General features: G+C 36.7%; 1 long non-coding RNA gene across 1 annotated transcript in view; it reads left to right on the top strand.

Annotated features, from left to right (window-relative positions):
* Positions 1–3795, top strand: part of LOC143669797 (uncharacterized) — a 36723-nt gene extending 32928 nt beyond the window's left edge. Inside the window, exon 4 of the long non-coding RNA XR_013169067.1 lies at positions 3665–3795. This is a non-coding gene — a long non-coding RNA (uncharacterized LOC143669797). The remainder of the gene's footprint in view (positions 1–3664) is intronic.
* The last annotated feature ends 24127 nt before the right edge of the window (positions 3796–27922 follow it).

Below are 27922 nucleotides of genomic sequence, written 5' to 3'. Positions count from 1 at the left end.
CTGTGTTTCCCAGGAGATTTTCCATATAAACCAGGGAGAAGAGGAAGAGAGGGATTTCAGTATGATACAGATTGGAAAATCTACACATCATGTAGGTAATAGTGCTGGAATGCTCATGTTCCAGTTTGGCCATTGAAATTTACCTAAATGAGTGAGGGGAAGGAGAAAACAAAAACAGTTTTAAATGAAAATTAGGAGGTTAAATGAATTCCATTTCTCATAATCACTAATGCATATTGCATTGAAATCATTACTTGTAAAATTTCATTGGACAAATATTTCATTCAAAACAATAATACAACAAATATTTTATTCAAAAGAATAATATGCAGAAGTATAAAATACTTCATCAAATCAAGCTATACATTTACTTACTTTTGAAAAATAATCCCAGCAATGTTTATTATTTAAATTATTTAAATTTATTATACAATATACCCTGATATTTGGTTAATTATATATTATTATTGGTTCTGAAAAATAAGCTGAGTTGCTCAACAATGTAAGAGAAAATGGTGGTGGGAAATAATTTATTTTCCTTTCTACTATATACAAAAAACAAAAATTATACTATAGATAATATTTATGCAAGACAGAAGATTATATTATTTAATCCCCAATCCCAAAGGACCAAAAATATCATATCATTAAAAAGTAATGGTGGGGGGTGCACGGTTGGTTCAGTGGTAAAATCCTCACCTTCCATGCCCAAGATCTGGGTTGAGTTCCTGGACCATGCACACACACACACACACACACACACACACACACAAATGCATGCACACACACAAGTAATGGTGGGGTGCAAAAACAAACAAACAAAAGAGCAATGGTGGGGTGTGAGGGTAGTTCAGTGGTAGAATTCTTGCCTGTCATGCAGGAGACCTGAGTTTGACTCCCAGACCAAGCACTTCCTCAAAAAACAAACAAAAAGCAAACAAGCAAGCATTCAACAAATGGTGCTGCGGTAATGGGATACTTACATGGAAAAAGAATGAAATGTGACCCTGCCATACAACATACAACCAAAAAATAATGGTATTACAAAATTCAATTAGTTTGACTACTTTCAAGACAAAAATATTAATTAGAAGGTTATAAGTAACATGCCAAGCAATCAAAATTTGAATACCCTGGTAATACTTTTTTAGAATATAATCAATTTTTTTCAAAACTAGTCATTTTAACCATTTTGAATATATTAAGAAATTGCCTTTTGGGTCTCATGTCTTACATATGCACAACATCTATAATGATCCACTTTACATGTTCTTTAAAAAAATCCTTGAATTAAATTACTCAGCCTTTTTTCAACTGGGTTGAAAAAGACTGGTCATAGAAATTTTTGAATAAGTTACACACTAAATACATGCTAAAACCAACTGCTATAATCAAAATCACAGTACACTAAACAGAATCAAAATTAAACAAAGGAATATTTATAGGATTATATAATCAGAAAGAAACTTTGAGGAACAAAAATTACTAGGAGATGTACATTTGCATAGACTCAATTAAGACCCTGTTTCCTAATATTTCTTATTTTTCTTTTTCCATTCCTTCTTCTTAAGTCCTAATAGAAACTGCCTTTTTCTGTCATCTCCTTACTGATATATGTAGAAAGAATTTTTCTATATCCTGCTGCACAAACCTATGAACCACTAACTCCCTATACTGCTTGCTTTCCTGTTTGCATGCACAAAACACTAGATTACTAAATGACAAGATAACATGGTTGAGAATGTAAGAGAGAGGGGGTGAGGTGGAGAGAGAGAGAGAGAGAGAGAGAGAGAGAGAGAGACTAGTTCAGAAGGCCAATTTTGTGTTTGAGGAAGGAAGGGAGTTAAAAAGATAAAAGTCCACATACTTCCCCAGTCTGTTGGTATTAAGAAAGAACTTTATCTGTATCTTGTCTGAACAAGCTATTGATAAATCAATTTTCCTACAAAGGGTCAAACTGTCAAATCTCCAGGTAGAAAGTAGATAGAATGAGAGTCAAGCACATTTGTCAATCACTAGAACTCATCATACTTAGGATATTTTCTTGTAAATGTGCTCCTGAATCCCACAAAAATTATATAAAAGGAAGGAGATAACCATGACCAATATTATGTAGATACTGTTCCCTTAATTATACATTACTTATGATAGTTTGCAAATTATCCATTATCTCCTTATTCTTTTCCTTAATTATTCCAACTTTATATCACAGGTAGATTTGAAATGAAGGCTAACATGAATAAATAAATGTTTTCTTTACCAGGAGCTATAAATCCAAAGAAGGGACATCAGTGAACAATAAAAGGGAGAATATTTTTAGTTTAATCCTAAGGAGAGGTAGCTAAACTCATGTAAAAAAGAAAGACAAGAAGAATTTAAGTTCCATTCCTGCAAATGGCAACCAACTATTAATGCAATCTATGATTTCATATTCGTGGTGACACCTTTTAACTCCATTGCTCTTATGGGATAAATATCTCAAATGGGAGGTTCTCAAGAGAGAATCTCTCTTTCTGCTTCAGCCAGCCAACCTCTCCTAGGAAATTTGTTGAAGACCAGTTCATTGAGCTACCAGTTCATGACCTGCCCTACAAATGTTGGAATCGTACATCCCCACAGTTGTGTGAGGCACTTTTAGAAACCTCATCTTTACAGATATCTCCTGCTGGTTTAGTTTCTTCAGAGAACCCTGACTAATACAATAAGGAAAGGCCTTTATACTCATAGATTGTTAGCTCATTCATGGTGAGCAACTCAATTAATATCCCTATAGAAATGTACAGTGAGTCTGCATCCTAACATCCTGGTAGTTGTTAAATCAAATGTGGGAAAACCCACCTAACTTCTTACTATGCATTCCATGTATGACAAAGTAAAAAAAGCTCCATCATAAACCACATATCAATTGCTGTACTCATTCTCTAAATGACTGAGAATTCCCAGGTGTGGAATGATTTTCAAAGATCCCGTCACTTGGACTACATCTTTTAATGAAGTTCTGGCCCTTAGCTAAGGTGTCCTGCAGTGCATCTTTCATGTTTTCACTCCATAGACTGAAGATGAAGGGACTCAGGAGAGGTGTGATGACATTGGAGAGGATAAAGAGGATCTTGTTGAGTTACAGGCTGCTCTTCTATGAAGGATAAATATAGACAAAGATAGAGATTCTACAGTCCATGGGGATCACAGTACATTGAAAAGCACAGGTGGAAAAAGCTTTGCATTGTCCTTGGCCTGAGATTATCTTCAGGAGATGGAGATCATTTAAACACAGGAGACCACAGTGAGTTAGAGGGAGCTAGTGAGAAAGACTAGGGAACTGAGGAATTCTAATAGGTCAATGGTATGAGCCCAGGCCTTGGGGAGGAGGGGGCACTGCCACAGAGAAAATGATCAATCTTACTGGGACCACAGTATGGCACAGTCCTGCCTTAACGATAGTAACTGGAAGACTAAGCAGGAAGCTGCTTACTCAGGAGAGTATTTCGAGATGAACACAGAGTGAGCTGGTCATAATTATAAGGTACCAAAGGGGGCTGCAAATGGTTAATCAAGGGTCATATGACATTATAGTAAAAAGGATGAACTTAGTGCATCCAGAGAGAAAGTAAATATAGAGCTGGGCAAAGCATTCACTGAAGAGAATGTCTTTCTTCTCTAACAGGAAATGCACCCACATCTTGGGAACAAAATATGTGGTGGTTACTATTTCACTGAGAGGAAGATGTTAAGGAAGAAATACATGGGTGAATGGAATTTATTATCCATGAGAATCAATGCAATAATGAAGGTATTTCCAAGGATTGTCTCCAAATAAGCCAATAAAAAAGGTAGAACAGGAGGTCCCCAGTGGCTCTGCTGGTATGTATCCTAATGAGAATAATCTGTCACCATGGTCCAATTGACGCCATGATGGATGGAGAATCTCTTCTCTTAAGAAAGCCAGGGGAGAGAAAAAGTAAAATACATCACTGAATAAATCAAAATCTTCTAAGATAGAAGGAGTTCTATGTATTCTTCCATTTCTGTTTAAAAATAACTATATGATTGAAATAACAGCTATATTTAATATTTTTTTATTTATTGGTTTGTTTGTTTGTTTTTTGCATAGGCAGGCACCAGGAATCAAACCCAGGTCTCTGGCATGGCAGGTGAGAACTCTGCCTGCTGAGCCATGTGGCCTGCCCTGTACTTAATGTTTTTTAACTTCCAGAAAATAATATATGAAAATCAATGTTCCTAATACTTAGGATATATAAAATTTGCATTTCCTAACAGTTTTTTTTCTAACCCCATACAGCTGTGTTGTTAACCCAAATGATAAAAAGGCAATAATTAGTATGTTCTTTTAAACTGGCTGCTACATCTATGCCTTCATGTTTAACTACTATAAGTAGTTAAATTTGTCAACCAATACTGGCTGCTAAAGAAATCAAAATGAAATTGTTAATCATCCTTTAGATACTGAAAATTGTTGCATCTAGAGAATTTCAAATTTTACTAATATCTTACATAAGCATTAACAATGGAGAACTTCAAAATTTTAAATGAATAAAATCTTAAAAGGAACACTGCTAGACTGTTAATATCTAAAATTTTGAGATATTTTGGAACAAATGAGTTGCTTTTATATTATGATTTTGGAATGCTTACATAAATGTGTGTGGCATCATTAGGTATTAGCCAGAAATGTTTGAGGAAACACTTCCTTCCATAGAATGGTATATCTCATGCAACATAATTTAACTAAATTGGTAGTAACAGTGGGCTGAGTAAATTCCAAATTTGAAGATGAAATTTTAAAAATTGTCATCTTAAATAAAAAACACCAGTAACATGCCATTTTGATAGGAAAGAAAATCTCAAAGAAATCCTCAAGCCAAAGATAACTTGGGAAGAGCAATACACAAATTTCTGAAATGAAAATAAGGTAAAAACTAAAGGAACAAACAAAGAAATTTTTCAAAAATAATGACATGCCCAATGTAAAATAAACATGTCAAGTGTATCAAAACATATAAATGGATTAAGTTTACCTAGTTTAATAAACAAAAAATAGACAAATCAATTAAATGCAATTATGTCAAATAATAGAATTTTAGTATCTGCCAGATATGTTTCCATACAATCAAACTAGCAATGCAGGACAAATATCCAAAACTTAAATAGAAATTATTAATATTATTTCATTTTATTCATCTTATAAGGGCAAAGAAGTACAATTTCTCTCACATAAATGGGGTGAATATCCTGTTATACACCATATATAACAGTGAATATCCTGTTATACAATAGTATAGCATATCCTGTTATATACCAGCTCACTTAACAACATGGGTTAGACTTTGACCATGGAGGTAGTGTAAGAAAATGTAAAACAGCAGGAAGTCTGGATTCTCAAAATCATTATATTACCGTACATTGCTGAATATGTCAAAGTCCTTCATGTTACTCAGCAGGGAGTGGTAAGGGGAGTAATGTGGAAGAATGCAACAAAAAGTAGAGAAAAAGTGATGTAGAGGGGCAGGTGGAGAGAAGGACTGATTGATTGATTAACGGAGGGTACAAGGAATAAACTCTTTAGTCCCTAGGCATTTGAGGAGGATTTGAGGAAATTGATGAGAAAGAGTGACTAATAGAGACAGTAAGCAATGGTTTAATGTCAGAAAGCCAGAAAATAAATGGTGAGATTCTATGTGTTGTTAAATCACTAATATACTTTCCTTGTTGATTATTTAAATAAATATTTTTTAAAAACTAATCAGAACTTTCAAGACTAAGCAATATTCCCTTACATCTTAACCTCAAAGAATTTTTAGACTTCTACTATGGGTCGAGGCTATCTTCTCTTCAGGACTAAGATCTTTTTATAAACTTAGGAAATATTCCCAGTAGGTTTCTATTCCTTTTCTAAGATATCCAACTTTTCTCCTTAACAGTCTTTAAATTTGCTGTATAAAGTATCTCCAGGCGTGGCAGAAATATCCTAGTTAAGGAAAAAGCAAGAGGAGTTGGACTTTCTTCCATTTTTGTTTCTTTGGAAATTGATCTTCAGAGCCAAGAGGAGGAGGCATCCATGGAAACTGCTGAGACCAAATCATTCTGAGAGCTTTCCTCAGCACACACCTGGAAAGAGGTTGTGCTGGAATAGCATGGCTTTAAAATCAGCCCAGGATCCCTCATGGTGAACCTTTGCATTTAGAAGAAAACAACATAGTTTCTTCTCTCTATAAATTTTACACTGTAAACTCCTTAATGAATCTTTTCCACAGAAACTCTAATCAATATCAAAAACTTTATTTTCCTGAACAACTTTTTAAAAGCAAAGTGCCAAGTAATTTCAAATATTGTGAATAGCAACTTTTTGAACTGTATCCTGAGAAATGGAGAATGTATCCATACTTATATATATATGTATGCACATATGCATGTATTTGTGCATGGATGCATATATGTGTGTTTACATACAATCTATAATCATGCAGCACCTCAGAACTATAGCTAGCTATCCTCCAATATTGGCACAAATGGAATTCAATCACTACTTATTTTCAATGACTCTAATGAATATGCAGGATTATTTCACAAAAAGAAATCCATGGATGTGAAATCTCAAAGTCTATTATTAGGACTACACTATGGTTGAGCATTTGTGTCCTGTACATAGACCATTGAAGAGGGATTTGGGGAAAGCTGAAATCTACTTCCCACCCCACAGGGCAGTGACAATCTCTGAACTAAGGCACTGGGAAGGCTTTTGTGAAAGTACTTGCTCAGTTATGTTTCTTTTCTGAGTTTGCATGCAAAGAATGAACATTTTCTCTAATTTCCACTGATGCTTCTTATGCACTGTTACTCTGCCTAATATGTTTATAAATCTGTTTTTGACATTTTTCAAAACTTTATTTAAAATCATAGCCAATTATGAATTACATTGCTGTTGCACCAATAACTACTTTTGATGGACTATATAAAATATTTCCTTGTTTTACTTATGCATTTCTTTCTTTCTATATTATTCAACATTCCCTCTACAGATTGAATGCAATTCCCTCTTCAAAATCCAATACTTATTTAAAGCATTTTTATAGTTCTTGTGATCACAAAAAATGTATTTATTTTATTTATTTATAATAACTTTTAGTAAAATTTATCTACTTAATGCCTATTTTATGTGGTTAAATTTTAGTTACCTATTTTAGATCCCTATACTATTGTATACAAGCACATGCAAACATACACAGATTTTTAGCAGTTTGCACATGGATGGCTTACTAGCTGTTTAATGTCTGTTTAATGTCTCTTTCTTTTACAATTGTCTATGCTGCAGAGGGTCAAGAAATTATCTTATCCACTTTTGAAGCACCAGCCTTAAAGGAGTAAAACTTGGAATGCGGTTAAAATATTTGATAAATAAGTAAGTGCATTAGTGAATGAATGAAAACTTGACCAAAAGAAATATGAAAATGGAAAGTTACATCTGTTATAATTCTGGGAATTTTATAGAAAAACAGTATTTGATAACGTTAAATATCTTTCTGTAAAAGAATTCAAAATGAATATTATATTAAAAAACTGAATTATAATATTGCATCAAGGTGTCATCCATGGAGAGTTTGGAGTTTAAATTTTGTAAAGATATTAAGCAGGAATAATATGATGGATTTAGAAATAACATATAGAAACTAATAATTGGGCTAGAATGTGAACCTGAGGACTGTAATTGGTATCAAATTTGACAAGATTTTGATATTTTAGAAGAGAATTTGTTTAACCTTTCCTCCCTCACATCATGCAAAGACCATGATAATTTTCAGAAGTCATATAAAGAAAGTGTGTGTTATGAAAAATTCCCCACATTACTTTTAAGTTTTCAAATAGAAGAAAATTTACCCACAGGTTTCCTAGAATGTCATTTTCCTCTTGATATGGCTTAATGCAATCCTAATTCATTGGTAATTTCTATAACATCTCCAATCCGTGCAAAATTATTCCTTATCTAACTTATGCTTCTGTAAATTTCAGAATCACAGAACTGATCATTTGTGAGAAACTTCTTTATACTGGTTATTTCATAGGCATTATTGTTTATATTTTTATTGAGAAATTTGCACACACATACAGTCCATCCAAAGTATACAATCAATGGCTCACAATGTCATCACATAGTTGTGTGTTCATCACCATGATTATTTTTGAACATTTACATCACTGCAGAAAAAGAAATAAAAAGAAAAACTCATACATCTTATACCTCTTTAATCTCCCTCTCATTAACCACTAGTACTGTTATCATCTATACAATTTTTACCCCTTATCCACAGCTATTATTTATTTATTTTTATCCCTATTTTTTTATTCATCAGTTCATACCATGGATAAAAGGAACAGCAGGCCCAAGCTATTTACAATTGCATGGTCACATTGTAAAAGCCGTATAGTTATACAATCATCTTCAACAATCAAGGCTATTGTAACACAGTTCAACAGCTTCAGGTACTTCCCTCTAGCCACTACAATACACTATGAACTAAAAAGGGATGTCTATATGATGCATAAGAATAACCTTCAGAGTAACTTCTTCACTCTGTCTAAAATTTCTCAGTGTCTGAGATGCAAATATTCCTATTTGGTGAGGGCATGTTGATTGATTTTATTTCTCTTGGGAACAATGAAATTATCTAAACTTGAGAGTATTGATGGACTGTGGACTTTAGGCACTATACATGATGCCTGATGAATGCAGGTGACTGAAGGATGCACTGACTGAGAAGTAGATTGGCAAAAGATGGTGTATACTTATGAATGAATGTTGTGCTGCTACAAAAAAGAACAAAGTCTTGAGGCATACAATGATGTGAATGAATGTGTGGGATATTTGGTGGGACAAAATAAGCCAGAAACAAAAGACCAACAATATTATGGTTTACTTTAGGGAATGCTTATAAGAAACCAGGGGTCTAGATTATAAACTTCTATAGCAGACACATTTAGTCCAGAGTCTTAACTATTATTTCTGGATTTTGAGAAGCTGTTATATACATAACCTGATATTTAGAGATAAGAATGAAACCAGTTAAATTTGGATTAAAGTAATTTAGAACACATGGGTAAGGCAGACATTTTTTATATTTTAGAACCACACATATTCTTTGAGACCAAAGGAAGAAAGGTTTATTTGGTCTGGAACTGAAATTTTCTCTAACACATAATCTAACCTAACCTATCTGTAAAAAAAAATGTTCAAAAAATGATCATGGTGATGAATACACAGCTCTGTGATAATATTGTGAGTCATTGATTGTAACCATGTCAAGAATGTTTGGATGTTTGTTTGTTGGTTACAATAAAAACATGTAAAAAAATTTCTCAATGACTGAGGCTTTATTTTATCTCATTTTTCTCTTCCCCCATTTGGTCAAGAAGGCTTTCTCAGTCCCATGATTCTGGGACCCAGCTCATCCTGGGAGTCCGGTCCCAAATTGCCAGGGAGAATTATACCCCTGGGAGTCATATTCCACATAATGGGGTGGACAGTGATCACACCTGCCAAGTTGGCTTAGAGAGAGAGAGGAAATATCTGAGTAATAAAAGAAGTTCTCTTTGGTGATCCTTAGGCATTATTATAAGTAGACAGGTTCTCCTTTGAGAAATAAGTTTCATAGTGGCAAAAACCAAGATTGAGGGCTTACCCTATTGAATTAATTATACCCACTGTTTGTGAGAATATCAAGAATTCCCCAGATGGGGAAGTTGAATATTTCCACTTTCTCCCCAATCCCTGAGGGGAGTTTGCACATACTTTTTATTCTCTGCCCAAATTACTCTGGGATATATCGGGGCATCAAACTCATCTATACAAACCAACAAGATCTCATGCCCTTACAAGATTGCATGTAGTTATGGTGTTCAAATACAAGTTAAATTAGATAATGCAAGTTGACTTATTTTTAACTCTGAGAAAAATTTTACATTTAAAGGTAGGACCTCATATGTCCTCCATATTACTCACAATGGTCAGGACAGAGTAAAAATAAAATATATGATCAATTCAATTGTGCTTGAAAAATTCAGTTTGCATTAAGTGATTCTCACACAATTTTAAATCAGGAAATTTCTACAAATAGTTCATCAAAGAACAACAAAACTGCATACACTAAAATATGAGACCTGTAGCTCAAAGTCTTTTCAATGATGTTCTTTCTTAAATAACGATCATTTGTCTTAGTTTCCTAGGAATGTTTCAATGATATACTACAAAGTAAATGGTTTAAAACAACAGAAATCTATTGCCTCATTGTTCTGGAAACTAGAGACCAGAAATCAAGTTTCCAGCTGGGTGAGAATTCCTCTGAGCCCTGTGTGGAGGAGACTCCTTTCTTGCCTTCCAACCTTTGGTGTCCTTGACTTGCTGCACTTCAGTCTGCCTCAATCTTCATGTCACATTCTCCTTTGTGTTTGCTGTATCACCTCTCTCCTTCTTATAAGGACACCTGTCATGGTGTATTACAGCCTTCCCTAATACAGGTTGGCTTCATTTTAGCTTATCACATCTTTGAAGATTTTATTTCCAAATAAGCTCATATTCACATAACTGGAGGATAGGACCTTAACATATTTCATCAGAGGTTTCCCAAAATTATACAAAGGCCTTGATAGCACATCAGATGTTTACAATAGTATATTAATGCCTCCATTCATAACCTAGATCCTGAAATTCATATAAGAAATTCCCACATATTATATTAGTGTCCCCATTACTCATTAGGTGTCTCAATGTTAAGCAGTGCCCTCATTCATCACCAGAAATTTACCATTATAACACAAGCACCCAATTTCCTCAACTAAAGATTATTTTCTCTTCTTCATTAGAGAAATTGCTGGTTTAAAGACCAATTATGCTTTAAATATGAGTGCCATGTACAACTCTATTATTAATACATGGCATTGTTGTGGAATATTTGTTAAAATTGATGATAGAACATAATTATAATTGTATTATTAACTATAGTGCATCATGATCTTAGTGTTCATTATTTGTATAGTTCCATGGACTTTTTAAAAACTTTATTCTGTTATCATATTTACAAACTGACATTGCCCCTTTTAATTACTTTAAAACTTTTTATAAAAAATAATAGGGGGAACAAATGTTAAAATAAATAGAGCAGATTGAAGTACTAATGATCAATGAAAGGAAGTGGTAAGGAGTTTAGAAAAAAATAGGGGGAAGAAAGGTTAACATATATTGGGTAGATGGAAATACCAGCGTTCAATGAGAGGAAGGGTTAAGAGGTATGGTATGCATTTGTTTTTTCTTTTTTGTTTTTATTTCTTTTTCTGGAGTGATGCAAATGTTCTAAGAAATGATCGTGGTGATGAATATACAACTATGGGATGAAATTGTGAGTTATTGATTATATACCAAAAATAGAATGTTCAAATGTTAAGAATGTTCAAGTTTGTATGTAGTTATGTTTTGTCAATAAAAATATTTTTAAAAAACTTATTCAGTAAATTTTGTTTTCTGTTTGATTTAGAAGGATCTTGCTTTTTTCTGCAGTGAAATTTAGAAATTTGTAGTTTTTCTGCTAAAAAAATGCAGCATGCTCTTATAAACTGCAATCTCTGATTTTCCTGTCAGCCTGCTTTGAGGAAATCCATGTGTTGAAAATGCTGGTTGCATTAACAATTCCAAATAATTGTTTAATTCAAATTACTGATCAGCCCTTGGCTGGTGCAGCAGTGGCAGCAACTGCAGGTCGGGGAACCACTGGGAGAGTCTGGTGCCCCACCATACCTGTGGGCTGGAGTTTCTGCCAAATGGAGTCCAATTCTTTTGTTTGATGCTCCTTTTATTTTCCTTGTCAACAGACAGGTAGAACATATGGAATAAAAATGAATAATAAGGGGAAGGAATGTTAAAATCAATATAGTTGGAAATGGTAGAGATCAATGAAAGGGAGGGGTAAGGGTGATGGTATGCATAGTTTTTTTCTGCTTTCCTTTCATTTCTTCTTCTGTATAGATGGAAAGACCCATGTTAAAAAGGTTTTGCAGTCATTTCAGATATCAAAGGCAGCTGGACACCAATTCAGAGATGTCAGGTATTTCCCTGTCTTCTCCAACCTTACAGAATGCAAAAAGGAATCTTTGTATAATGATTTACTGATGAGAAAATTCCCTTCAATCCTGATTTCTCAGATACAAAACAACTTTGCAGATCATGCCTGGTTTGGCCTGTAACATGTCCTGTCCACACATCCTTCAGTGCTGCCCCAGTTTCCCTCATTCCTTGGGTGACTCCTCCTCAGAAGCCTTCCCTGACTCCTCCTTCCAAGAGACTTTTTTCCCCACATTGACCACTCTGTACCCTTCCAAACTCATTCTTTCCCCATCACCCCTCTCATGTCCTGACATATTTTGAGTTCAATTTCATTTCATCCCATATCCTCAGAACACCCACTTTCCAGAAACAGGGACTTTCTCATCATCACTGGTGTAACAAAAGGCCCAAACTCCATTTTCATTCTCTGTTGAGAGGAAAATTCAGGTTGCTCTCTCAGTCTTTCATCTTATGTGGATCCTACCCATGTTCTTAGTGTGAATTTCTTCTTTCCTCTACCAGAAAGGCAATCTGCATTTTGTGATCTCAATCAGAGCCTTTTCTTTTACTCAACCTTCATATGTTAGAAATGTCAAATGTGTCTCTTTGGGATAAGATCCTTGCTCTTCCATCAGTTTTCCTGTGAGGTGTGTCCCCTGGTCAGATAAAGAAGGGATGAGGTTGGGGTTGTGGATATGTCTTTCTATGACCAAGAGCGAGTTCTTAATCCTGAGAAAAGTCCAATGCCAGACCCTGACATTGTGGGAAAAAAACACCCTCCATTGACACTTATCAATTCATTTTCTATCCTTTTTTCATTTTGCATCATATCCTTAAATCATTATAAGTTCTCTGGAAGTATAATGCACCTCAGAAAATGAAGTTTATTCCCAGTTGCCATTGTTTCTTAAATTCTTCCACTAATATGTGTATCAGCAAATACATTAATTTTTGTCAGAAATGCTGGAAACTTGTACTGGAACATGAATGTTGCTTCAGCTTCTGAAATGCTCAATGCTAAATGGCATATGGTTTTGTAATTATAATAATGATATATATGTATAAATATGTATATACATATATTTTGGATGAATTCAAAAATATTAACATATGAATACAGAAAGAAAGAAATGCAAAGAAATACCTATAAACATAAGAGTATATACCTAAGAACTCTCTTAAAGCATACCAGTATGCTCTTTAGTAGCAGAGCCTTGGTTAAGGCAAAGCCACACTATTCAGTTTCTGTAGAAAGACCCATATTTCTGGATGTGTCCCTGGAAGTCCAATATTCTTTGATTGAAGGTGGAACTGTCAATGGAAATCATCACTTGAGTGACTGGGGGGCAAAAGCAGAACTCCAGCCCATGGGAGTGATTCCTTTCCATCACCTCTTCTCAAAGACTCTCAAGAATGCTTGGGAGTGTGAACGTAGGTATTCAGGAGGCTGGAGTAGAGGAGAAGGAAAGGGTTTTTTAAGTCCCAGGCCCAATGCTCATTGGAAGACCTTGATACAGAGAATGGTGGCCACATAGTAGTTTTGGGATAGCACTTTGTGCAGCTGGTTCTCAAGACCTGTTCTTGGGGCTCCAGGCTTTTAAGACTCTCTACTATCTCTTCTTACCAGAGCCCTCTGTGTTGTTCTTCCTGTAATCCTTGGAACAACAAGTTAATTCCTCCATCGATATCACTCTGGTTATATTTGCCTTTCTGTAGTTGTTGAGAAGGCTGGGTATGTTTAAAGACTCTTTTTGTAGAATGGTCTTCCCTACAGATGACTGGGTCACTTCGGGCCTCTTCTGCACAGCACTTAACTAGGCAAGATGCTGACATTTCTTCTCAATCAGTTTGGCCACTGTGTCCACAAGCTGCTTTTTATATCTTAAATAAAGCCATCTTCTAACAGACTGCATGACTTGACAGAATAGTAAGAAACCCCTCAAAAAATTGGTGAAACCTGGACACACTCCTGACTCCCATGGGAGGCTCTGGAATATCAGGACTGGACTCAGTTCATTTGGCATCAGATCCATAACACCCTTGCTCAGATTCCCAAGGATCATGGAAAACACAAGCTCCCCAGAGGTTAACACTCCCTCTGAGGTACTGAGGCTTTCACAGGACTCTGCCCAGTAACCATGGCACATCCTGCCTAAAACGAACCCGAGAGAACTCCCTAATATTCTCCCTAGAATGCACCAGCGACTGACAGCCTGAAATGGTAATTAGTGACCTGGGTATTAGGGCTAAGTTTCTGGAAAGAAACTGTGCTTCTCTGCATAATATTATCATGATCATTCTTTCCCCCTCTCACTGAGTTAAATAGGAAATGACTGAAGTGGGCTGATTTTAACTGAATGATTGGCTTACTTTCCCAACTTTTCATGGCCTATCCCTTATACTACCACACAATTTATCCCCGTTGGAATCATTTTCATGAATCTAGAAATTCAAAGCTTAACCTTCCATCAGTAACCTCCTGCCAGCATCTTCATTATTAGTGATTTTGTATCATCATGCATCACTTTGCCACATCTTCCCATCCACACAATCCAGGGCATCAGAAATTTTCCTTCGCTGGCCTCAAAATTGACTTTTAAGTGTTCCTTTGTGTTTCAGCCTTGTTCTGTGTATCTGCAGTGGCCTCTCTTTCAGCATTTAGTCCATTGTTGGGGAATGATTATATTACCGAAGGCTTACCCATCTTACTCTTGGTGGATATATATGTCCATCAACTTAGGGTATTGTGAGCAAAGATTACATGAGTATCCATGTATGTCACTCATACATGGACATGTTTATATTTCCTCTGGGTTCCAGAAAAGGAAAGCTTAATCATGTGGAAGATGTATGTTAAACACGTTAGCAGCTTACTGAGGTCTAATTGGCTTCAGGTAACATTCCCTGTTTTTACAGGCAGAAGTAATTGATGTGTTGCAAAGATAGAGGTGCAGTTCGGGCACATTCTTAGCATTGTATGTGGATTTCAGACTTTTCAACCACCCTCCAAATTTCCTTCACATCACTCTAATGGCTCAGTCAGCAGCACCTGACACAGGTATTTCTTCTTCACTTCTTTAAGTGCCCCCATCACTTATTATCTAGTTACCCACATTCTTCTAAATTTCTTTATTCATCTGCACCAGTGTTCTTCCCACTTCTACCTGCCCTTCATGCTTCTTTTGAATGGAAATATCTCAGCATTAGTGTATCCAAACAATAGGTCTTGAGTTTTGCTGAATCCTCTCTTCAATCCCTTTCCAGTTCTGATCAAGAACAGTGGATGCAGACACAAAGCCCTGGAAGGAGGTGAGGAAATGGGCTCAATCAAACCACAGAGTCATTTAATGAAGAGGATGGCCACTTTTGCACTTGCCTATGGAAAGGTCATGGCAACTAACATTCTACCTGGGGACATTATTTTAATATCTCTGTCTGGGAATGAACTTTAAGCACTGGCACTCCAGAAACCCAAAACTCCTCACACTAGGGTATCATTGGTATACCTTGATCATCCATAGTCTGGATTCTTTGGAAGTGCATTCCCATGTTTTTACCATTGTCCTGTGAGTCAGTTACACTGCTCAAAGTTTCCATGCCTGGTATTCAAAAATAAATGAGGTTGACTTTCTCAGACCTTTACAATGTATATGTTTGCCAAACCTCAGAGGATATGAGACAGACTGCTTAATCTAGATCTTGGAATGAATTTACAACTAGGCAACTTATTTACATTATCTCTTCATCTTATCATGAGGATGATAGAATTTATCACTAATGGACCAGTTTTGAGGGCAAGACTCAATGCTCACATGGCTCTCCACTGAAGGTGAGGATCACCAGTGTAGTGTCTTTCATAGCATGCTGGGTACACGTTTTCTTCTGAATCCATTTGTGCTAGTGGGGTCAGGGGGACTCAAAAAGGTATTTTTCTGGAATTGTCTTTGAGGTGCCCTTTCAAGAGGGCAGAAATGATGCTGGTTATCTTCATATGTGTCTAAAGGTAGGATGTATTTGGATGCATTCAAGAGAGGGTATTTTGGCTTTCATTTCTAATAGCTTAAAGATGGTGAGGACATGAGTTCATAAAGCCTGTCAGTGTGGTTCCTCAGTTCCCATGGGTGCAATATTCACTAATTCACATAAAAATGTCCATGGATCTATATTCAAATATATATATATATGAGTGTATTCCTGTGCTTATGTGTGTGTTTATATGAATACATACACATTTTTAATTTATGCAATATTTTCTTTTATCACTTTAAAGCATTGGTAGATTTTTTCAACATACTGTTTTTCAACAGTAGCTCTCCACTGTTCATTCTACTTCTTTGCTCATAGATCAGGTGTTCCAGCTTGCCCATTCATATTCATAATAGGTGGAAGCAGCTCACAGGAAACTGTGTGCAGGGGGTGTGGCCAAGATGGTGGTTTAGCAATGTACACATTTTAGTTCATTCTCCAGAATAGCTGCTAGGTGAGCAGAAACAGTACAGAATGGCTCCTGGAGCCACGTCAGTGACTGGAAACACAGCGTACCCGAGTCTAGACCAGCTGCAAGCCTCCCCAGAACAGCGAGTTCCCCAGGCCGTGGTGGCTGGTGCCCCTCTCCCACAGGCTGCTTCCCAGAGGGGAGAGGAGGGAGACTTTAACAGAAGCAGGGGCTAAGCCCAACCAAACAACAATTGTGGTATTAATTAACAAATTTCGACTACTAAAGATAGGCCCCCAGCTCAGGTGAACCTGGTCAAAGTGGAGGTCACCCATTGGGCTAACAAATAAAGAAGAAAAGAAACAGATTTTTTGTGGCTATGTTTCTACAAAGCCTTGACTGCCTCTGGATTCAGTGGCAGGAATTCTCAGGCAATAACTGCCCCAGGCATAGGCAGAAACTAGCTGCTTTCAGGGCTTGTCTCAAGCCTGTGCCTTTGTTGGGGACCAGAGGCTAACCTAAGATAGCGATTGAGCCAACATGGCCACCCCGGCTAATGAAATGGCATCTATATAGTACAACAAGGTTCTTCACGGAAATAGGTTCCGGCCAGGACCTTCCCGCCGGCGCGAACTCCCTCCTATCATAATGCCCCACATACCCTACTCCCTCCCCAAGTCAGTATATATACACCCGGCTTGCTTAATAAAATTTGCAGCTTGATCAGAATCCTGTCTTGCTGTCCTTCTTGCGTCTCTCTGTCCCATAGCCATTCTTCCCTCAGCAGGTGGCAGACCCCGTTGACTGTCCTGCAAGTCGGGACATGCCTTCCCCAGGGGAGAGGTGAGGCCCAACTCAGGTGGAATCCCTCTCTCAAGGAATTCAGACCCCAGGGCTTGGTAATTTGAAGCCATTAAAACCAGCCTACAACCTCTCCTCTGTCTCCATTATGCCTCCAGCAGGGAGAGTGTGCCAAAGTTAAAGTACCATATCATCTTATGCTGGTGGGACTCGCAGGCAAACAAGCACCACATACTGGGCAGGATAAGAAAAACAGAGCCCAGAGATTTCACAGGAAAGTCTTTTAACCTACTGGTTCTCAACCTCAGGGAAAACTGACATAGGTGACTCCTTCCTCCTAATAGGGGGCTTGTTTAGTCCGGGAAAACCTGGCTAGAGTCTATAATACCTACATAGACCCTCTTAAGGGTTGGGGGGGAAGCATCATAGAAGCAGGGCAAGAAACAAGAAAATAAGAACCAAAAAATTATCCTCTGTTAAAGAAAACATAAGCTAGAGGTCCGGAAAAAGCTGAACTGAATGTCAGAGAACAGATAGACAACAAATTCATTCAACAAGAAAATCCTAGGTAAGATAAGTGAAAGCAATCTCCGGAATAAACTAATTAAGTTAATTAAATGCCTAGATGTGAGCAAAAAATAACAAATCACATAAGAAAAATTGAAGATATGGACCAGTCAAAGGAACAAACCAATAGCTCAAATGAGATACAATAGCTGAAACAATTAATTCAGAATATATGAACAGACATGGAAAACCTCATCAAAAACCAAATCAATGAATTGAGGGAGGACATGGAGAAGACAAGGAATGAACAAAAAGAAGAAATGGAAAGTCTGCAAAAACAAATCACAGAACTTATGGGAATGAAGGCATGGTAGAAGAAATGAAAAAACAATGGAAACCTACAATGATAGATTTCAAGTGAGAGAGGATAGGAGTAGTGAACTGGAGGACGGAACATCTGAAATCTGACAAGAAACAGTAACTATAGGGAAAAAATGGAAAAATATGAGCAGAGACTCATGGAAATGAATGATAATATTAAGCACACAAATATACCTGTTGTGGGTGTCCCAGAAGGAGAAGAGAAGGGAAAAGGAGGAGAAAAACTAATGCAGGAAATTGTCCCTGAAAAATTTTCAACTCTAATGGAAACCTTAAAATTACAGATCCAAGAAGGTCAGCATACCCCAAAGAGAATAGATCCAAATAGACATACTACAAGACACTTACTAGTGAGAATGTCATCAGTCAAAGAGAAAGAGAGGATCTTGAAAGCAGCAAGAGAAAAGCAATCCATCACATACAAGGTAAACCCAATAAGACTATGCATAATTTCTCAGCAGAAACCATGGAGGCAAGAAGAGAGTGGGTTGATATATTTAAATAACTAAAAGAAAAAAACTGCCCACCAAGAATTCCGTACACAGGAAAATTGTCCTTCAAAAATGAGGAAGAAATTAAAACATCTTCAGACAAAAAATCACTGAGAGAATTTGTGACCAACAGACCAGCTCTGCAAGTAATACTAAAGGGAGCTCTAGAGATAGATATGAAAACGCAAAAGAAAGAGGTGTGGAGAAGAGTGTAGAAAGAAGGAAAATTAGATATGACACATAAAATCCAAAAGGCAAAATGGTAGAAAATAGTACTACACATACAGTAATAACACTAAATGTTAATGGATTGAACTCCCCAATCAAAGACATAGACTGGCAGAATGGATTAAAAAACAGGATCCTTCTATATGCTGTCTACAGGAAACACATCTTAGACCCAAACATAAACATAGGTTGAACGTGAAAGGTTGGGAAAAGATATTGCATGCAAATAACAACTAGAAAGGAGCAGGAGTAGCTATACTAATATCCAACAAATTAGATTTCAAATGTAAAACAGTTAAAAGAGATAAAGAAGGATACTATGTACTAATAAAAGGAACAATTCAGCATGAAGACATAACAATCATAAATATTTATGCACCGAACCAGAATGCTCGAAAATACCTGAGGCAAACACTGCAAACACTGAAAAGAGAAATATACACATCTACCATAATAGTTGGAGACTTCAATTCCCCACTCTCATCAATGAACAGAACATCTAGACAGAGGATCAATAAAGAAACAGAAGATATGAATATTACAATAAATGAGCTAGAATTAACAGACATTTATAGGACATTACACCCCACAACAGCAGGATACACCTTTTTCTCAAGTGCTCATGGATCATTCTCAAAGATAGACCATATGCTGGTTCACAAAGTTAGTCTCAATAAATTTAAAAAGATTGAAATCATACAAAACACTTTTTCAGATCATAAAGGTATGAAGTTGGAAATCAATAATAGGCAGAGCACCAGAAAATTCACATATATGTGGAGGCTCAACAACACACTCTTAAACAACCAGTGGGTCAAGGAAGAAATTACAAGAGAAATCAGTAAATATCTCGAGGCAAATGAAAATGAAAACAGAACATACCAAAACTTATGGGACACAGCAAAGGCAATGCTAAGAGGGAAATTTATTGACCTAAATGCCTATATCAAAAAGACAAAAGGGCAAAAATTCAGGAATTAACTGTCTACTTGGAAGAACGGGGGAGAAAACAGCAAACTAACCCCAAAGCAAGCAAAAGGAAAGAAATAACAGAGATTAGAGGAGAAATAAATGAAACTGAAAACAATGGAGAAAATCAATAAAACTAGAAGCTGCTTCTATGAGAAAGTCAATAAGATTGATGGGCCCTTAACAAGATTGACAAAAAGAAGGAGAGAGAGGATGCAGATAAATAATATCAGAAATGGAAGAGGAGACATAACCACTGGCCCCACAGAAATAAAGGAGATAATAACAGGATACTATGAATGACATTATGCTAATCAATACAACAATACAGATGAAATGGACAACTTTCTAGAAAGGTGTGAACAACCAACTTTGACTCGAGAAGAAATAGATGACCTCAACAAAGCAATCACAAATAAAGAAATTGAACCAGTCATTAAGAAGCTTTCCAAAAAGTCCAGGACCAGATGGCTTCACATGTGAATTCTACCAAAACATTCCAGAAAGAATTGGTACCAATCCTGCTCAGACTCTTCAAAAAAAGTTGAAGATGAAGGAGAGCTACCTAATTCATTCCACGAAGCCAATATCACCCTCATACCAAAAGCAGACAAAAATATTACAAAAAAAGAAAACTACAGACCAATCTCTCTAATGAATGTAGATGCAGAAATCCTCAACAAAATTCTAGCCAATTGAATCCAGCAACACATTAAAAGAATTATACATCATGACCAAGTAGGATTTATCCCAGGTATGCAAGGATGGTTCAACATAAGAAAATCAATTAATGTAATACACCATATCAGCAAATCAAAGCAGAAAAATCACATAATCATCTCAATTGATGAAGAGAAGTCATCTGATAAAATTCAACATCCTTTCCTGTTGAAAACACTTCAAAGGATAAGATTACAAGGGAACTTCCTTAAAATGATGAAGGGAATATATGAAAATTCCACAGCTAATATCATCCTCAATGGGGAAAAACTGAAAACTTTCCCCCTAAGATCAGGAATATGACAAAGATATCCACTGTCACCACTGTTATTCAAGATTGTGTTGGAAATTTTAGCAAGAGCAATTAGACAAGAGAAAGAAATACAAGGCATCAAAATTAGAAAGGAAGAAGTAAAATTCTCACTGTTTGCAGATGATATGATACTATATGTCGAAAATCCTGAAAAATCCACAGCAAAACTACTAGGGCTAATAAATGCGTACAGCAAAGTGGCAGGTTACAAGATCAACGTTCAAAAATCTGTAGTGTTTCTATACACTAGTAATGAACAATCTGAGGGGGAAATCAAGAAACGAATTCCATTTACAATTGCAACTAAAAGAATAAAATACTTAGGAATAAATTTAACTAAAGAGACAAAAGACCTATACAAAGAAAACTATGAGAAACTATTAAAAGAAATCACAGAAGACCTAAATAGATGGAAGGGCAAACTGTGTTCATGGATTGGAAGACTAAATACAAATAAGATGTCAATTCTACCTAAATTTATTTTCAGATTCAATGCAATACCAATCAAAATCCCAACAACTTACTTTTCAGAAATAGAAAAACCAATAAGGAAATTTATCTGGAAGGGCAGGGTGTCCCGAATTGCTAAAAGTAACTTGAGGGGAAAAAACGAAGCTGGAGGTCTCATGCTGTCTAACTTTAAGGCATATTATGAAGCCACGGTGGTCAAAACAACATGGTACTGGCATAAATATAGATATATTGACCAATGGAATCGAATAGAGTGTTCAGATATAGACCCTCTAATCTATGGACATTTGATCTTTGAAAAGGCAGTCAAGCCAACTCACCTGGGGCAGAACAGTCTCTTCAATAAATGGTGCCTAGAGAAATGGATATGCATATGCATAAGAATGAAAGAGGACCCATATCTCACACCCTATACAAAAGCTAACCCAAATGGATCAAAGATCTAAACATTAGGTCTAAGATCATAAAACTGTTAGAGGAAAATGTAGGGAAATATCTTATAAATCTTATCATTGGAGGTTGTTTTATAGAACTTACACCCAAAGCAAGAGCACTGAAGAAAGAAAGAAAGAAGTGGGAACTCATCAAATTTAAACACTTTTGTGCATGAAAGAACTTCATCAAGAAAGTAAAAAGATAGCCTACACAATGGAAGACAATATTTGGAAATGACATATCAGATCAAGGTCTAGTATCCAGAATATATATAAAGAGATTGTTTAACTCAACAACAAAGAGACAGCCAATCAGATTACAAAATTGAAAAAAGACTTGAACAGACACTTCTCAGAAAAGGAAATACAAATGACCAGAAGGCACATGAAGAGATGCTCAACGTCCCTGGCCATAGAGAAATGCAAATCAAAACCACAATGAGATATCATCTCACACCCACCAGAATGGCCATTATCAACAAAACAAAAAATGACAAGTGCTGGAGAAGAGGTGGAGAAAGAGGCACACTTATTCATTGTTGGTGGGAATGTCAAATGGTGCAACCACTGTGGAAGGCAGTTTGGCAGTTCCTCAAAAAGCTGAATATAGAATTGCCATATGACCCAGCAATACCATTGCTAGGTATCTACTCAAAGGACATAAGGGCAAAGACACAAATGGACATTTGTACACCAATGTTTATAGCAGCATTATTTACAGTTGCAAAGAGATGGAAACAGCCAAGATGTCCATCAAGAGAGGAGTGGCTAAACAAACTGTGGTATATACACACGATGGAATATTATGCATCTTTAAGACAGAATAAAGTTATGAAGTATGTAACAGCATGAGTGGACCTTGAGAACATTATGCCGAGTGAGACTAGCCAAAAAACATAAAAGGATAAATACTGTATGGTCTCACTGATATGAAGTGACATTTGTGAATAAACTTGGAATATTTCTTTGGTAACATAGACCATCAGGAGATAGAAATAGGGTAAGATGTTGGGTAATTGGAGCTGAAAGGATACAGACTGTGCAAGAGGACTGAATACAAAACTCGGAAATGGACAGCACAATACTACCTAACTGTAATACAATTATGTTAAAACACTGAATGAAGCTGCATATGAGAATGATAGAGGAAGGAGGGCTGGGGACCTAAATGAAATCAGAAAGAAAGATAGATGTTAAAGATTGAGATGGTATGATCTAGGAATGCCTAAAGTGTATAATAATAGTGACCAAATGTCCAAATTTTAAAAATGTTTCTGCATGAGGAAGAACAAAGGAAGGTCATTATTGCAGGGTGCTGAAAATAGATGGTAATTCTATTTTAAAATGTCAACTTATGTGTGAGACTGGAAAGTTAAGAATGTTTATTAGGCACAAAATTTATATTTTGACTGGTGCATTTCCTAATACAACTTATGCAGATAGTTTGATTGCCCACCATAAATATTTGGAATCTCCGGTAGGACATGAGATTTTTTTGGTTTGTCCAGAGTGATGCCCCCTTGAATCCCAGAGTGATTCGAGCAGTGAGTGGGAAAGTATTTGCAAAGACCCGTTTGGGGAATGGTGAGAACAGGGAGAAATTCAACTTACCCAAGTTGAATTCTTGATATTCCCACAAGCAGTGTGGACAACCTAAGCTATAGGCTGAGCCCCCAGCCTTGGGCTTTGTTCATATGAAACTTAACCCCACAAAGGATAGGTCAAGTCCACTTAAAATTTAAGCCTAAGAGTCACCCCCAAGAGAGCCTCTTTTGTTGCCCAGATGTGGACTTTCTCTCCAGCCAAAACAACAAGCAAACTCACCACCCTCCCCTTGTCTACATGGGACATGACTCCCAAGGGTGTGGACCTCCCTGGCAACGTGGGACAGAAATCCTAGAATGAGCTGAGAGTCAACATCAAGGGATTGAGAAAAACCCTAGAATGAGCTGAGATTTAGCATCAAGTAATTGAGAAAACCTTCTCGACCAAAAGCAGAAAGAGTGAAATAAGACAAAGTGTCAATGGCTGAGAGATTCCAAAAAGAGTTGAGCACTTATCCTGGAGGTGATTCTTATGCAGTAAGTAGATATCACCTTGTTATTCAAGATGTAATGAAGAAACTGGAGGGAACTGCCTGAAAGTGTATAGCTGTGTTCCAGTAGCCATGTTTCTTGAGGATGATTGAATAATGATATTGCTTTCACAATGTGCCTGTGTGATTGTGAAAACCTTGTGTCTGATGCTCCTTTTATCTGCCTTGTCAACAGACAAGTAGAGCATATGGAATAAAAATAAACAATAGGGGGAACAAATGCTAAAATAAATTTAGTTTGAAATGCTAGTCACCAATGAAAGTGAGGGGTAAGGGGTATGTTATGTATAATCTTTTTTTTCTTTTCTGTTTTTGTTTTATATCTTTTTCCATTGTCTTTATTTTTTCTGAATTGATGCAAATGTTCTAATAAATGATGAATATTCAACTAAGTGATGATATTATGAATTACTGATTGTATATGTTAATCTTTTATTTGGTTTGTTAAATGTTTTTAATTAATAAATAAATTTTTAAAAAAAGAAACTGCATACAGGAAGGACCTTCATGTTTTTGTGTCTCTCTGTATTTAACTGGGACAGATTTCTGTCTGCCTTACACATGGACATATTATCTTAGAGCTATGTTTGGACAGTGTCATTGGTTGTCCTGTCCTCATGTCTTTGCTGCCTTATTTTAGCTGAACCCACAGTTACAGCCTTAGCAACCTATACTTATCAGAAAGGAAATAAGGCATTTCCATGGCTGTATTTGTGAACTGGATCAAGTAGCCCATTCTGGCCCATGTTAAGTTTCTAACCTTGAGTACCCATGCAATATGCATGTAAATAAGATAGATTATACTGAAAGATTCTCAGAATTATATGAAATACACATGGTGTATTCAACTAGAACTGTTGAATAAAATTGAAAAGATATATTTTATTTATTTTGGAACTCATATTAGATATCAAGCAAGTTGGCAGTCAAATTTGCAACAGATGATAAGATTATGAAAGAAGGTAATCAATACCAAGAAAAGCAAAGATCCACAAAAATGGAACCAAACTTGCAAGTCTTTTCCTGATTGTATAGTGCATCCACTCCAGGAAAATCATACCAAATGAACTTTGTTTTCAACCTCCATTCATGGCTTAAAAAATTGATAGAGCTGAAATCTACAAAAGATCAGCATAAATAAAAATAGTGAATTTTGGAACAATTCTCTCAGGAATTGACAGGACAATTAGACAAAAGGTCAGCAGGTTATACACAAAAGGATCATCATGATGAATACAAGTTACATGATGCATGTATTTTGTGATAATCCTTAATGTGTGTACATAAACACTGAAACGTAAAAACACACATATTTTCTTCAAATTGAGGAACTGTAGGGTAAAATAAGAAGAAGGAATACATCCAGGATGCAAGTATAGTCATCCTGTCAGAGATACAGTTGGCTGTGAGCACAGAAAATGGCAAACATTAGGGAGAAGTGTCAGCAGTGGAAGGGACAGGAAGAAAGGCTGTGAGGTGAAAACAAAGTCAAGTAAGATCACAAAGCTCTGCACTGAATACCTATCAGGACTGAATCCCTTAACATGCTACAGAGAAAGAGAAAGGATGAACATGTTTGGAGAGGAGGCAGAGTGTGGGTTAGGTACGTTAGCACAGAACTTGGACATTGTAGAGTTAACTGTGCATGATGGTGGGCTTTGAGGAAACACTTGTACTGGTGAGATGTAGGTAGCATCCATGCCCGAGTAGATTGTATTTTGAGCCAGGACCATTAACATATTTAGTAATTCTAATTCCTAATGATCTTAATATTTCTAATATGATGGTGATAGTGCTTCTGAAACCTGTTCTTTCTCATGGTGGATAAAGGGACTGGAGAGAGGATTCAGGCAAACTCAAGTTCAAACCTGGGAAAACCTTTTGGGCAATCCAATGGCAAGGCTCCTTACAATGTCTCTGATGGTGGGAAAGCATAAAGGCTGTTGGACAAGGAGGTGATTTGCTGTTTTCACCACTGCAATCTCTTCAGGACTTAGAATTCTGTAGTTTTACTAATATCTCACTGAGTGATGACATCACATTTAAAGCGTCCCCTGATCACTCTGTGTCCAAGCTGCTTCTCTCATCATGAGCACATGCTATTTCTAATCTGATTCCATATGGTCTTCTGAAATCTTACTCTTTCCGCCAAAAACTCATTCCATTTCCCATCAAATGCACTCCTTGGCCAGTCATCCCTTATTCATAGAGGATAGTTGCCTTCATGCAGATACTCAGGCCAAATCACATGTCAACCTTTTAATTCATCTCTTGTTTCCTCACAATCATTGTTAGCCAGTCTCCAGTCCTGTATCTGACCTCATCTCTGCATCTCTGCAGCTGCATCTCTGCCCATGCTGCCCCTCATTCAGCTCTCACTATCTTTAAACACTTGTGGCTCTCACCAAGTGTTCACCCATGATATCTGCTTTCCTTTACTCCTCACATTGCGTAACAGTCATTATAAGTACAAATAAAACTCTCCATTGTGGTGATAATGCACACATTCATCTGCCTGTGGCAGCTTTACCTGCCTCATTCTTCACTACAGTCAAGCCCCTCTGGTCGCTGACTCGTGCTCACACTGTTGAATGGCAAAGGTAAAGACTGGATTCTTCTGCCTTCTGCACTTGATAGCCAATACCTGGGAATTTGCGGCTTCAAAGGCAGAAATAGGTTATTATTACTATACGTGAAGCAGGAAAGTAGAGAGATGAATGGTCGAACATCTCCCCTCCCAGAGTTCAGGGGTTCAGAGATTTGATGGAAATAAAATGAGGGGATGAGTTCATTTTGGAGTTATGTTCAAAGCAGAAAAGAAGACAAGTGTTCTCATTATTGCTTCAATGGGAGATCCTAAGTTGCAAAGGAGGGGAAGCAGAATTATCACTTAAATGCAGTTTTGAGGGCAAGACTCAATGCTCACTTGGCTCTGCACAGAAGGTGAGAACCACCAGTGTAGTGACTTTTATAGCATGCTGGGTACACAATTTCTTCTAAATCCATTTGTGATAGTGGGTTCAAGGATACCTCAATAAAGTATTTTCCTGGAATTGTCTTTGAGGTACCCTTTCAAGAGGGCAGAAATGATGGCGGTTTTGTTCATATACCTTGAAAGTTGGGTTGTGTTTGTATGATTTCAAGGGTGGGTGTGTCGGCTTCCCTTTCTACTAGCTTCAAAATGATGAGGACATGAATGCAATAAGCCTGGAAATGTGGTTCCTCTGTAGCCATTGATGCAATATTCACTAATTCACATAAAAATTTCCATGGACCCATATTCAAGTATGTATATGAGTGTGTGCCTGTGCGTGTGTGTGTGTTTATATGAATAAAGACACATATTTTTAATTTATGCAATGTTTTCTTTCATCACTTTAATGCATCAGGAAAATTTTTTCCAACATCCATTCTATTTCATTGATCTTTTCCTCACTCACTTTCCCCCTACAGCACATATGTTTTGCTCTCCATCGTTCTTTCTACCGCTTTCCTCATAGATCGGGTGTTCCAACTTGCCCATTCATATTTATAGTAGGTGGAAACAGCTGACAAAAAAGTGTGTGCAGGTAGGGCCTTTGTCTTTTTGTGTACTTCTGTATTTAACTGGGACAGTTTTCTGAGAGCTTTACACATGGACATTTTAACTTATAGCCATGTTTGGACAGTGTCATTATTTGTCCTGTCCTCATGTCTTTGCTGCCTGATTTTAGCTGAACCCACAGTTACAGCCATAGCAACTTAGACTTATCAGAAAAGAAATAAGGCATTTTCATGGCTGTATTTGTGGGCTGGAGTCAGGTAGCCCCTTCTGGCCCATGTTAAACTTCTAACTTTGAGCACCTGTGCAATCTGCATGTAAAGAAGATAGATTATACTGAAAGATTCTCAGAATTATATGAAATACACATGGTGTATTGAATCACAACTGTTGAACAAAATTGAAAATATATTTTGATTTATTTTGGAAC

This window comes from Tamandua tetradactyla, chromosome 26 (genome assembly GCF_023851605.1).
Source record: "Tamandua tetradactyla isolate mTamTet1 chromosome 26, mTamTet1.pri, whole genome shotgun sequence".
NCBI lineage: Eukaryota > Metazoa > Chordata > Mammalia > Pilosa > Myrmecophagidae > Tamandua > Tamandua tetradactyla.
The sequence above is the reverse complement of the archived record's forward strand: the minus strand, read 5'-3'. Positions and strand labels throughout refer to the sequence as shown.